Source organism: Nothobranchius furzeri, chromosome 2 (genome assembly GCF_043380555.1).
Source record: "Nothobranchius furzeri strain GRZ-AD chromosome 2, NfurGRZ-RIMD1, whole genome shotgun sequence".
NCBI classification, from domain to species: Eukaryota; Metazoa; Chordata; class Actinopteri; order Cyprinodontiformes; family Nothobranchiidae; genus Nothobranchius; species Nothobranchius furzeri.
In genome coordinates this window covers 99,995,125-100,009,736 of record NC_091742.1, presented here as the reverse complement: position 1 = coordinate 100,009,736, position 14,612 = coordinate 99,995,125, and the positions used below count along the sequence as shown (strand labels likewise).

Genomic DNA, 14,612 nt, shown 5'->3' with positions numbered 1-14,612 from the left:
GGTGCTGGGACCCGCGGAAGAGAGAGCTCAAAGTGAGGGGCCGAACCAAGTCAAGCAGGTTGTGCCTGAAGCGGCCAAGAGGATTCAGCAGGAGCATCTGGTTGGTGCATGAAGTTCATCATATGAAGTACCGGTAGCGCTACAGTCTAAATACAGTCTTAATAATGGACATTGAAACCAATGCACATTGGTGAAAACATCTGAAATGAACTAAAGAAGAAAAAGACTTATTATTAAAAGTTTGAACTTGAAGAGTATCGTGTAGACCAGTGTTTTGTTTGATCTGAATTTAAAGGGGTTAAGTTAAAAGGTATGAGTGACCTTGATACATTTTGTCTAAAGGTGTGAAAACCCAACTGGTGCGGTTGAACGCAAGAAAGCAGTGTGTGAAGGTAAAAGGGAAATTAAATGAACAGAAAGGGCATTCTGCTTACAATCTCTGACTTAGAAAAAAGATGGAAATGTTTGCTGAGTAAAGCTTCTAGCGTTAAAGAACAGTTACTTGAATTGTTATTGACAAATGGGTCATTTGAGGAGGTCAAAGGTGTGTTTTCAAAGTCTGAGATACTTGTTAATGATGCCAAAGATGCACATGAGTTTATTGGAGCTTTTACCTGGTTCCGAAAAGGAAAAGAATGAAACATGGTTTAAAGGGACTTCACGGACTTTTGAATTTTTATGCTCGCAATTGCCCCCTCAGGCCAAAAGCGTAACTGCAGCTTCATGTGCACGAGGCGCGCATGCTGTATGTGCACACTCCTGAACAAAAACAACAGCTGAGTCAGTCCCGTGACGGTGTAATTTACAGGTTTGCCGGCATGACTTCGACAGAGGTAATAATTGTAATAGAATATATTTAGACCAAATCAGTTTGGACTGCATATTTTCCAGATTGTGATAGGTGCACGCATAGCAAAGTGAGTAGAGTGAGGAAGCCAAATAATACCAATATATGAATAAATTACTGTATGTATGATGGAGGAAACAATACTAGTACACTTAGTATGCATAAATATTGGCCCTATGCTTACCCTGTTAGCGTTAAACAGCAAAGTAAAACCTTCGAACTTGTACATGAACTTTTTCTATATGTCACAGTGAAACTTGGATTTGTAATTACAGAAAGTAAAATGTTATGTGTAGATGTGCGAGGGAGAGCCGCTACACCGTGCAGTGGAGCTAGATGAACTCTGGAATCTGTGAGCAAATCTTATGCTCTGTTATTTCAAATAAGTTTGCACTATTATACCTGAAAAATGTTAAAAACAGTTCATTGTACATATTCTGGTTAATAACTGTTGCACAAGTCTGATTTTTGAGAAAACCAGATTTATACTTTTGCTAACTGTGAATCAGTTTCCAATTGTCTTTGGATGTCAAACAATATGGATAATATAGGTATTAATTTTTTATCAGGTTTATTTACATGAGATAATTACAAGAGTGGATTACTCTGGCGACTTTGATGGCGAGCCTTCTCACTTTGCAAAACATCAGCATTTACGTTTAAACTCCAGAAACAGCGAATAACAAACTGAATAGTGAACAAAGAGATTTAATAAAACACTTGAGTGGCAAACAAACATTTCATTTTCAACCTTTTCTTCTCCAAAAAAAAAACATTTAATAAACTGCTGCCTTTCATTTTAGTTAAAAGAGCTTCCAGATCAGTAGCACATTTCATTCAACACTCTCCCAAAGTATATATTTTATTTACGTTCATTAATTCTGCCCTTTGTGGACTCCAATGTGAAAGTTTAAACTTGTCTTATGACTAAATCTTTGTCCACAGAGCCCACAAGCAAAAGGCTTCTGTCCTGTGTGGACTCTAAAGTGAGAGTCTAAATCTCCCTTGCGTGTGAATCTTTTTCCACAGAGCTCACAAACAAAAGGCTTCTATCCAGCGTGGACTCTTATGTGAATGTTTAAACTTGTCTTTTGACTAAATCTTTGTCCACAGAGCTCACAAGCAAAAGGCTTCTCCCCTGTGTGAACTCTCATGTGACTGTTTAAATGTGTCTTTCGACTAAATCTTTGTCCACAGAGCTCACAAGCAAAAGGCTTCTCCCCTGTGTGAACTCTCATGTGACTGTTTAAACTTGACTTATCACTAAATCTTTGTCCACATAGCTCACAAGCAAAAGGCTTCTCCCCTGTGTGAACTCTCATGTGTCTGTTTAAACTTGACTTATCACTAAATCTTTGTCCACAGAGCTCACAAGTAAAAGGCTTCTCCCCTGTGTGAACTCTCATGTGTCTGTTTAAACTTGACTTATCACTAAATCTTTGTCCACATAGCTCACAAGCAAAAGGCTTCTCCCCTGTGTGAACTCTCATGTGAATGTTTAAACTAGACTTTACACTAAACCTTTGTCCACAGAGCTCACAAGCAAAAGGCTTCTCTCCTGTGTGAACTCTCATGTGTCTGTTTAAACTGGGCTTTACACTAAACCTTTGTCCACAGAGCTCACAAGCAAAAGGCTTCTCCCCTGTGTGAACTCTCATGTGAATGTTTAAACTAGACTTTACACTAAACCTTTGTCCACAGAGCTCACAAGCAAAAGGCTTCTGTCCTGTGTGAACTCTCATGTGAATGTTTAAAGATGATATGCAGCTGAAACTTTTTCCACAGTCGTCACAACTAAATGATTTTAGTTTTGTCTGAACTTTCCTGCTAGAGTCTACATTTTGCTTCACTCTAACACGTTTCTTATCAACACAACAGCTTGAAGACTTCAGTCCTGAATGACTTGTCACTCTCATGTGTTTCTGGAGAGACCGCTCATGGAGAAACTGTTCACCACACTCTGGGCAGCTGAAAGATTTGACAGCCTTAACATGTGATTTAGAAGACCTGCTCTGCTTCCAGTCTTTGTTATCATCTTTGGTGTTTGGCTCAGAATCTGACAAGAGTTTCAGTTGACAGTCAGAATTGCTGCCATCCTGGTCATCATCTTCATCATTGCTGACTTCAGTCTCTGAAGAGTTAGAATCATATCCATAAAGATTTAGATCTGGATTCCTGGTAGTTTCTGCTCCTCCACAGTCCTCTCTACCACTTTCTGCTTTCATCTGGTCAGTGGTGCTGCTGGCTGGAAGATCTCTGTCTTTAGGTTGGTTCTGATCAAACTGTGACAACAGAACTTCTCTTCCTTCTTCCTTAACCTGATGAGAAACTGCAGAGAATGAAATGTTGGTGGCATCAGTTTTAATCTCATCAAGCTGCTCCTCCTCTTCCTGCTTCATGTTGAGGGGCTCCATGTCCTTCTGGTTCAAAGGAGGCCTCAGTTCTTCAGGAGCTCTTCCTTCTTCCTTAAACTGACACAAAACTGCAGAGAATGAATTATCACAGTTTAAAATAAATTTGAATATAACAAAACTTTTAAATGTATTTTACTTTGAAAAACCAGTACTGCCGTTTTTCCCCGTGTGCGAAGGAGCCGGCTTCTGTGCGGTGCGCTGCTCTCACGAGTTAAAGAAAACTACAGGGAGAGAAAAGGTGGAAGAAAGGAACCTTACGTTAGATCAAACCTGGGCATTTTACGGTCCGCGGGCCACATACGGCCCTTTGGTTGACTTTGACCGGCCCGCGTAAGGTTAATTGGAAATTACAAAATAAATGTATTTTCTCATTTTACCTCATGCATGGGCTAAGGCTGCATTGCTTTTATTTTGAAGTTGTTTTTTACGTGCACAATGACGCAATACGTATAGCAACAAGTACCAGCGGTTGACATGGTGATTGTAGCCCCCAGAAATGTCCGCTCATGAGAAAAAAAAAAAAAAGAAGAAAGATGCCGAATGAAGGATTTTCAACAAAAATTGGACTGCTAAGTATTTTTTTTAACTGAAGTCGGAGGTAAAGCCGTGTGTTTGGTTTGCGGGGAGGAGATTGCCGTGTTTAAGGACTACAATTTGAGTCGGCATTACGACAAGAAACACTCTGAAAAATACAAGAACTTGTCTGATGCTGAGAGGGCACGGACATCCGAAGCTTTGCTAGCAAAGTTGCAAAAGCAGCAAGGCTTTTTTACTAAGCTTCACACATCCAGGGATGCAGCAACCAGGACCAGCTTTGTGATGTCCCACAAAATAACTAAAAACAGCAAGCCGTTTTCGGAGGGAGAGTTTGTCAAAGAGTGCATGGTGGACTCTGCCGCACTAAAATGCCCTGAAAAAAAGGCGCATTTGAGCAAATCCTGCTGTCCAGGCGACCCGTGACCAGGAGGATCGAGGACATTGCGGGGAACCTGGAGCTTCAGCTGCAACGTGAAGTGGCAAGTTTTGACTTTTTCTCATTGGCCTTAGACGAGAGCTGTGATGTCCGCGACACAGCCCAGCTGCTCGTATTTGTCCGGGGGATAACGGACTTGAAGCTCACAGAGGAGCTGGCAGCAATGCGGTCGATGAAAGGGACAACGACAGGGAGTGATCTTTTTACAGAGGTAAATGCGTGCATGGGCACTCTGGGATTGAAATGGGAGAGACTGTCAGCTGTCACAACAGACGGTTGTCCAAATCTTACAGGGAAAAATGTCGGACGTTTGAAACGCATGCAAGATAAAGTGACAGAAATCAATGCAGATCAAAAATTGGTGTTTTTGCATTGTATTATACACCAACATGTGTTGTGCAAGTCAGTGCTAAAATCAACCATGTTACTGATGTTGTTACTAAAATAATAAACTTCATCAGGGCGCGGGCGATGGATCACAGACAGTTTATGGCTCTCTTGGAGGACTCCACACAGCTGTCAGATGGCTCAGCCTGGGGAAAGCGCTGAAGAGGGTTTGGGACTTGAAAGCAGAGATTCGAGAGTTTGGCGAGAGGAAAGGCAAAGACATTCCAGAACTCTCAGATGAGGATTGATGGCAGATTTTGCATTTGCTGTTGATGTGACTGCACTGATGAATGAACTGAACACCAAACTGCAAGGCAAGGGCCTTTTTGTTCATGAAATGCACAGCCTCGTGAAGGCCTTCATGAGAAAGATGCAGTTTCTTTCAAGTCAACTGGAGAGCAACACTCTCACTCACATGCAAACCCTGAACGAAGTCACACCATCAGCTGATCACCTCAGCAGGTACTCATCCATGTTAGGAGCATTACATGGTGAGTTTCCAAGGCGTTTTTATGAAGGTCAATCTGTTTCAAAAAGCACAAACTTGTAGATCTGTTGTGTGTATTTGTACTACATGATGGGTGCTTGAAAACAGTGTGTGTGTGTGTGCGTGCAGTACAGTGTGAGGAGCTGTACACCAACACCCGTAAACCTGTAAAGCTAAATGTTTACCTGTAAGAAACACTCACATGCATTTGAAATAAAATACAGTTGTGTGTGACATTTCCAACTACAAGTCTGTAAACACAAGTATACACATCTGTTTCTGCTCACGCTCAACTCTTTTATTACAACTACACAGCTTCCCTCTCACACATCTGATTTTTGAAACTATTTTCACGATTAATATGTGTCAAAATGCACAAGTTTGTAAATGTGTTGTCTGAGTCCGTACAACACAGTGTGGGCTTGAAGATTGGATGCGAGTGTGTGTACCGTAAAAGGTGAGCTTGAAGTTTTGAGGTGAGTGTCTGTGCATTAAAATGTGAGAAGCTGCACATCAACATGTGTGAAATTGTGAAGATAAATGGTGCTTGTAAGAAAAAGTAAATTGTATGTGAAACAAAATAAACTTATATGTAAAAATGTCTTCTGCGACCCAGTAAATACAACTTCTCACATACGTTTCTGCGCATGCTCAGTTGTTGTTTTACAAGCGCACAACTCTCCTCTCACGAGTCTGACTTTTGAAACACTTCTGGCAGGTTGTGTGTTGCAAATTACAGCTGTGTGTATCTGCAGAGGCGAGTGGAGCAGGGGACGAGGGCGAGGGTGGGGGCGGAAGGAGGAGCCACAGAGGGAGGGTTGTCATTGGTCGGCTCTGGTTTCCAGGACAACAGGCTCAACCAATCAGAGTGAGAGTTACGTTTTTCCCTCGGTTTTCAGTCCGCTGCCGTCTGCAGTTCGCGATGGTTGAACGAGCTGGGGTAAGTACATTTCAAAGGACTTTCAGTGATTTCTTCGTCTTTTTATTTAAACAAGGTGACACACTAACATAACGTCATGCTATTTATACCATTATTAAGGCCTTATAAGATATTTGTACAAATATGTAGTCTAGCTGAAGTTTATATGAGCTGCTTTGCTAAGTTAGCAGAAACAAGAACGCCACTGCTAACACTGTAGTCTTGCATTAAGGCCACTGTGCTTGGGTATAATCCCAGGGGTGTTTGTCAATGTCAAGGCTTAGAGGACACTGTCCTTCCTTGGTCAAAGAAAACAGTTAAATGGAGCTGACTTGCGTCACGTGACCAGGGCTCCCGTGATGGTCACGTGACGTGCGGCAAAGTTATAATTATACTTATAAGTTGTATAATGAGCATTTTACTTTTTAAATTGCGTGTATATTGCTTGAATTACATGTATAAGGGAGTTACTAATTGCTGGCCACCGAAGCTGCAAGGATTAGGCAGCACCAACTAACCAACTTCTGATTAAAAAAATAAACATTTTAGATATCAGCCTGATAATTAGCCTGACAATTAGTTTTTTTAATCACCAGTAAAACAATAAAAAGTAATCATTTGAAACCTTTAACTCTTGTTTCCTTTCTCAGGGATCCATTTTCAGGCACTCTTTAGACCAGCGGTATTCAGCTGACAGCCTGTGGGCCACGTCCAGCCCGCAGGTTCATTCTTTGAGGCCCTTGGTCCACCAGGACAGGAATGCACTGACATCTGGCCAGGTCAGATGTCTTATCTGTCGTATTCCGATGCCAGGAAAAGGCAGATTGCAATGCTGAGGTATTCATTTCTTAAAACTCAATAAATATGAGCATTTCCTGATTTCACTTTTTAATCATATGCTATTTTATTTTGTCACATTCAGATGGTTCTGGACCACATCACCTGGCCGGATGAAGAAGAGCTGGAGGATGACAGCGAATCTCCTCTTGCTGTGAAATGTTAGATCACAAGCTACTTGCGTAGATTTGTTGAGACAGCTATTTGGCTTTTTTCTGGTTACACTCAAACTACAGCTTTATTTATAAAGCGCTTTTCAAACAAAAAATGTAACTCAAATAGCTTCAGAGGAAGAAAAGACCTGACATATCCCACAAAATTCATTGTCAATTGAAACCCCCTTCCCCGACCAAGTAACACGCATATACACACACACACACATACCCACATGCACACACAACACATTAGAGAACATATGCAAACACTGGGCAGAGCTCAGATGAGTCAGGAAACGCCATCAGGCGAGCCGTCTGACCCAACTCCAGTAGATCCACGGCAGCAGCCAGGGCACCGAGACAGGGCTCACAGAGGAGGGAGGACAAGGACCCCACCTGCACCCAAGCACTACCTGGAGAGCACCCAGGCCACTGCCGCTGAGGCAGAGGGCTCCCACTGAGGAAACGCTGTAAAGTATTAGAATAAGTACAAGAATGAAATAAAAAGAGGTAATGTATGAATAAGTAGTGACCAATATAATTGTAGAAATAGTAAAACAATATCAAATCATAAATATAGAACTAAACTTTCTTAAAATATAAGAAATTTAATCATAAATAATAAGCAGTTAAAAGCTAAGCTAAAAAAGTTCATTCTTCGGCCTGCTCTTAAAATTTCTCTCTGGTCCTGAGGTCCTCGGGCAGCCTGCTCCAGAGGCAAGGGCCATTATATTGTAAGGACGCCTGACCATTGTTGTTCGTCCTGACATTCGGGATCACAAGGAGATGGCAGCTAGAGGAGTGCAGAGGACGTGAGGGTTTGTATGGTAGTCAGTTCAGAAAGGCAAGAAGGGCCAAGACCATTAAGACACTTTAAAACCATTACAAAAACCTGAAAATCAGTGGAATAAACCTGAAAATCATAAAAGGTTTATTCCACTTCTATCTTTAAACAGTTGTCTTTCATAAAATGTGTATAATCAAACTATTTTAGAAGCTTTAACCCTCCCACTGTCTTCATGGGTGACCCCACCAGGAAAGTTGACCACTGAGCAGGATTGATGGTTTATCCCTTGGGCCCATGTGGCAGGGGTGAGGAGTGAGCACCACCTCACCCCTGCCACATGGACTTGAAGGGATAAACCATCAATCCTGCTCAGTGGTCAACTTTCCTGGTGGGGTCACCCATGAAGACAGTGGGAGGGTTAAAATGAGTAAAGTGTTTTATACGACACAGCAGATAAGGTGGGTTTGCTACATTCTAAGTATCTTGAGTAAACATGGCACAGAAGATCTTTTATATCTCATTTGTCTTTGACATTTTTTCTTTTCTTTTTCAGTGTCTGAAGAGCAAAGGAAGCAGCTCGTGAAGTTCTGGGTTGGATGGGAGAAACCCATGAAGGATATGAAAGTGGCAATAATGCAGGCAGACCATCCAACCTCATCTAGCTGCTTCCATATTCTACGTCTGCCCTGCCACTACACAACATTTGATGAGTTTCGCAATCATCTTGAAAGTTGCATAGCGACCAATGTTCATGGTTTTGGATTGACCTAAAGTTTAACGTCATGCTATTCGCCAGTGCTGTTCAGGTTATACCAAACAAATCTTTTTTTTTTTTATTTAACCATCAAGTTACAGCTGAAAGTTTCAGGAATATTGAGTTACAAGTAAGGCACAGCTGTGTTATATGATAAATGTTTTATTGTAATTTTTCAAGTAGAGAAATCATTTTCAAGATTGCATTTTATACATATGCAACAAACAAAGCATTGCTGCATCCAGGGTCGTGACAACAGAACAATATTTTTGTAGCTTAATGCTAAATGTTTTTTCCTGTCATTTCTTGCTTAAGTTCAAGATGTTATTAATAAAACATTTTTAAAAACTTAAAACATTTTATTGAATTCACAAATGATTGTAACCTATATTAACACGTTAGACTTGCAGGTTTTTAAATAAAAAAACATCAAATTGCAACAAAATTTTCATTATTCTCACAAATTTGGGAATTTCAATATCCAAGAGAATAAGAAAGGGCAGTTAGATTTTTAGTACACACAATAAGATTACTATATTTTTAACTTATGAAGGTTTAATTTTTTTAGTTTGCCATCGAAGAATATTAACATGCAAACATTTTCAAATGTTCATGAGTCATTTAATCTGTACTTTCAAGTTCAGATGTGGTAAGATATTACATGGAGATTAAAATAACGTGTTCAGTTAGATAATGGAGACTTATCAAGATCCTTCACAGACATTTTATACAAGTCATTGATGACAAGATGCAAAGAATGAAAGATTTTAGTATAGCCAATGGTTTGCATGTAATGCCGTGTGGCTAAATAACTGTCAATCCCAAGATTGACCTCAGTGGATCCACAGCTGCACAGTCCAGAATATCCTCCTGGACTTAGCGGGCATTCAACTTCTGGAACTTGAACACCAGAGTTGTGTTCATTGTCGATGAGTCCACTGGATTCCCGTTCAATCTGTGGAATGTAAAGCTCCTGCAATAAAATGATTGTGGGCTAGGCACAGAATACGTTCTTCTGACCACACATCGGAGATGGGACATTCAGGAAACCACGCCTGCAGTGTCTAATCTGCGCATAGAGGACCGAACACGCTCCCACTGAAGTCTATATCCTTGTGACTTCAGCAGACCTTTCATCATGGTGACTTGAAAAGCGCGATATAAGTTCAATGCATTATTATTATCAATCTATACCCTGCATTTGGGTTTCTGGCATGGATCTGTGACACTAGAGAGTCCAGCTCATCGTGAGTCATGGTGCTGTAAGTTTGGCTCACACTTAAACCCCATTCTTTCACTCGCCTGTGTAATGTAACTCTAGATACCCCCAGCCGCTGTGCAATACACGTGACAGGTAAGCCTAAAGAAATGAGGTGTTGTGTGTATTTCTCAGGAATAAGTAGTTTGGGACGACCAATGGCTCCTCTTTCGTGAGCAACAATAATTTGTGCTTCTTTTTTATTTTGACAGCAGGTCATCTGATAAACTTGGGCAAGTGCATTTAAAATGTCCTGAGGGACGTCAAACTGGTTTGAGATGGCACCCAGAATAACCAGCTCCTGACAACATACAAATTCCAAAAAATCAAGATCTAGAGGAACTCGATCAAGCCAATTAGACGAACGGTTGTAAAGTCTTTCAAGCAGATAGTTGAGCAGCAGTTCCTGAAAAACAAAAATGAAGGGTTACTAAAAGAGCAATCAAATGCAGATTTTAAATATCACATGTAACAGTTATTATTAATAGGATCCCCGAGAAAGGAAACAAGAGTTAAAGGTTTCAAATGATTACTTTTTATTGTTTTACTGGTGATTAAAAAAACTAATTGTCAGGCTAATTATCAGGCTGATATCTAAAATGTTTATTTTTTTAATCAGAAGTTGGTTAGTTGGTGCTGCCTAATCATTGCAGCTTCGGTGGCCAGCAATTAGTAACTCCCTTATACATGTAATTCAAGCAATATACACGCAATTTAAAAAGTAAAATGCTCATTATACAACTTATAAGTATAATTATAACTTTGCCGCACGTCACGTGATCATCACGGGAGCCCTGGTCACGTGACGCAAGTCAGCTCCATTTAACTGTTTTCTTTGACCAAGGAAGGACAGTGTCCTCTAAGCCTTGACATTGAGAAACACCCCTGGGATTATACCCAAGCACAGTGGCCTTAATGCAAGACTTCAGTGTTAGCAGTGGCGTTTTTGTTTCTGCTAACTTAGCAAAGCAGCTCATATAAACTTCAGCTAGACTACATATTTGTACAAATATCTTATAATAAGGCCTTAATAATGGTATAAATAGCATGCCGTTATGTTAGTGTGTCACCTTGTTGAAATAAAAAGACGAAGAAATGACTAAAATAAGTTTAGAAAGTCCTTTGAAATGTACTTACCCCAGCTCGTTCAGCCATCGTGAACTGCAGACGGCAGCGGACTGAAAGCCGAGGGAAAAACGCAACTCTCACTCTGATTGGTTGAGCCTGTTGTCCTGGAAACCAGAGCCGACCAATGACAACCCTCCCTCTGTGGCTCCTCCTTCCGCCCCCACCCTCGCCCTCATCCCCTGCTCCACTCGCCTCTGCAGATACACACAGCTGTAATTTGCAACACACAACCTGCCAGAAGTGTTTCAAAAGTCAGACTCGTGAGAGGAGAGTTGTGCGCTTGTAAAACAACAACTGAGCATGCGCAGAAACGTATTTGAGAAGTTGTATTTACTGGGTCGCAGAAGACAGGGCCGGCTCTGGGTAATTTGGTGCCCAAGGCGAGAGTGCCATTTTGCCCCCCCCCCCCCCCCCCCCCCCCCCCCGCCTCTCACCCAAACCCAAGTCCACCCACCCACCACACATTGGAAAAAGCAGCTCCACAGTGATTCCTTAGTTACTAATTTTTTATTTTAAATATTCACACAGCAACTCTTTAAAGTCAACAGCCTGAAGAATAAACGTAAGCTTGAAAGATAAGTAACCTGAGAATATTACAATAACCAACAACTCAAAATGTTGAACAAATGTCATTGGGGGGGGGGTGCAAAATCAACAGCAGCATTAAACTGTGCAATCAAAAGCAAAACTCAAACATCAAAGTGTCATCATAAAGAAAGTTCTACTTTCCATTTTGTTCTACTGCTGTGGCCAGTCAGCAGGATCCATGGGGCCAGCAGCTCCTACATGTTCACACACATCTGTTGAAGCTGATGATGGCGTCTCTTCAGGCTGTTGGAGTGGAGCACTGAGTCTGCTGGTGTTGGGTTCTTCTTCTGTGAGAAAATAAACACACACACACACACACACACACACACACACACACACACACACACACACACACACACACACACACACACACACACACACACACACACACACACAAAGCAACTTAACCCTCTGATGCATGAATTAAGAACAGCGCCACTTTCATGTTCAGTATTCCTCGGTCATGTGCAGTGATGCTTTTCATTATTTTTAATGTTACTGGACTTTTTATTTTATTGATCTTTTTTCATCTGTTCTATGAAAACATGAATAAAATGATCAAAAACAGGTGGAAGTGGGGATTATTTGAAAAAACGTATGTCTCACTCTCAGGTGCTCTTCAGCATCAGATAAATGTAGAACATGAGGAAGAAGAACCGGTGATCTGAGGCACTCTGAGGATTTCATTTATTAAACAAGGAAACACCGACGCGTTTCTGTACGACCTTCTTCAGGACATAAACCTTTATACCTTGAAGATGACTCACTATGTCACAAAAACTAACGTCCATCTTTTTTACAAATTTACAGCCTAACTGACAATAACATCTTAAGGAGACAATTTCAGATGTGTGTGTTCAGATTATTTAATATTCTCAATGCTAAATCAATGCTGCACTGATTGTGCCAAAAACAAGTGTCTGGTGTGGATTCAAATAAATTAATCTTGCATATCGATATATGTGATAAGCTGTTTAATTTGAAAAAGCCCGTTTCTACTGCTGATTACAAATAGCCTAACAAGTGACTTACTCACCTGGTTCTAGATGCTGAGATTGTAGCTCAGTAAATGTGCTGCTGCTGCGTGATGCCTGGATGAAGACGCTGCAGCGTAAACAAGAAAGAGACGCCATAAGATGTCATGCTGTGTTTAGGCAGTTCTCACTCCCCGCCGGGCCCGGCGGCAGCGGGGGAGTCCCCGCCACGGCCGCGGCGGTGCCGCCCGCCCGATGTGAAGGACAAAGTTGAAAATTTGCTACACCCACACCTAACGTTCTTCTGATATACAAATATTAAATTCATATTGTATGCGTACTTAAAACTTGAAACAACGTTCATAAAAGGCTGCAATCAAGCTCCAAAAACCAGTAAAAAATCTTACATTCTTCATCATCACAGTGAGACTCAACATTGTCTCACTGCATCTGGACACGACGATTCAAAAGTAAAATGAATGGGTTAAAGTTACAGATACTGTATTGTGTGTGTAAACAGCTAGCGAGGGTCCGTCCGTGGACCGTGCGTGGCAGGAGAGGCAGTTAGCTACAATGCTAACGCAAAAAGTTCCTTTGCAAAACTTATAAAGTCTACATACCTCTGCTTTGGGCCCGTTTTTATTCTTCTTCCTTCCTTCGCTTTCGGAATGCTGATCCCGATGGCTTAGGTGTTCTTTTCATCGTAAAATATCAAACGCTTAAACGCGACGACAACAGGACGTCCTTCTACAGTGCCACCCACACACGTAACTATGGCAACCTTAACGGTCAAATGCATCGGAGCGGTGGCTCAAGCGGAAGCTCGAAATGCTGCCAGATTATTAGAATTTAAATATTGATGTTTTAATTTCATGTCATTTCAAAGGGGAATTTTGAGTATGTAGAGAGCGCATTTCATATTACAAACATGAATTAATGAACTTTTTATTTTTTTTTTTTTAAATTTTGCGCCCTATCCATCAGATGGTGCCCCAGGCGGCCGCCTGTCGCCAAAGCCGGCCCTGGCAGAAGAAAATTTTACATATAAGTTTATTTTGTTTCACATACAATTTACTTTTTCTTACAAGCACCATTTATCTTCACAATTTCACACATGTTGATGTGCAGCTTCTCACATTTTAATGCACAGACACTCACCTCAAAACTTCAAGCTCACCTTTTACAGTACACACACTCACATCCAATCTTCAAGCCCACACTGTGTTGTACGGACTCAGACAACACATTTACAAACTTGTGCATTTTGACACATATTAATCGTGAAAATAGTTTCAAAAATCAGATGTGTGAGAGGGAAGCTGTGCAGTTGTAATAAAAGAGTTGAGCGTGTGCAGAAACAGATGTGTACACTTGTGTTTACAGACTTGTAGTTGAAAATGTCACACACAACTGTATTTTATCTCACACGCATGTGAGTGTTTCTTACAGGTAAATATTTAGCTTTACAGGTTTACGGGTGTTGGTGTACAGCTCCTCACACTGTACTGCACGCACACACACACACACTGTTTTCAAGCACCCATCATGTAGTACAAATACACACAACAGATCTACAAGTTAGTGCTTTTTGAAACAGATTGACCTTCATAGAATCCACATTAATCTGGGTGCTAACTTTACTAGCATGTTGTGCTAGCGTTAGCAGGCGGGATGCTAACGCTAGCACGCTGCTAATGCCCGTAAATGAACGTGTACAGTAAAGTTAGCCGACATTTTAGAGTGATATGAAGCTTACCGCTCTGCTGCTGTGTCGAGCTGGGTCCAGCCAGCCGCGGGGCCTTTCTGCTGGGCTAAACTAGTTCGTGTCGCACCGCCACGGCTCAACAAAAGCCACCACACCTATAAAACACACTTTTGTTGCCTTTTCTAAGAGATGCTAATGACTCCAACTTGTTGTTTCCGTTTCGGATCTTTATTCCGGGTTACTGTTGGCCGCAGCCCACGTCTTAACTCCAGCAGAAACACCGTTAACGATCTCCGATCACACTAGCTCGTTTTCTTCTAAACAACCGAACCGGAACTCTGCACACAGCCGGCCAAGAACATCCCTTCAACATAAAAGTCCAACCACAACAAATCCCAA

At 41.3% G+C, this 14,612-nt stretch overlaps 1 pseudogene; it reads right to left on the bottom strand.

Annotated features, from left to right (window-relative positions):
* Window positions 1-1,539: 1,539 nt before the first annotated feature.
* On the bottom strand, window positions 1,540-14,496 carry LOC139066233 (gastrula zinc finger protein XlCGF57.1-like; annotated as a pseudogene).
* Between the last annotated feature and the right edge of the window lie 116 nt (window positions 14,497-14,612).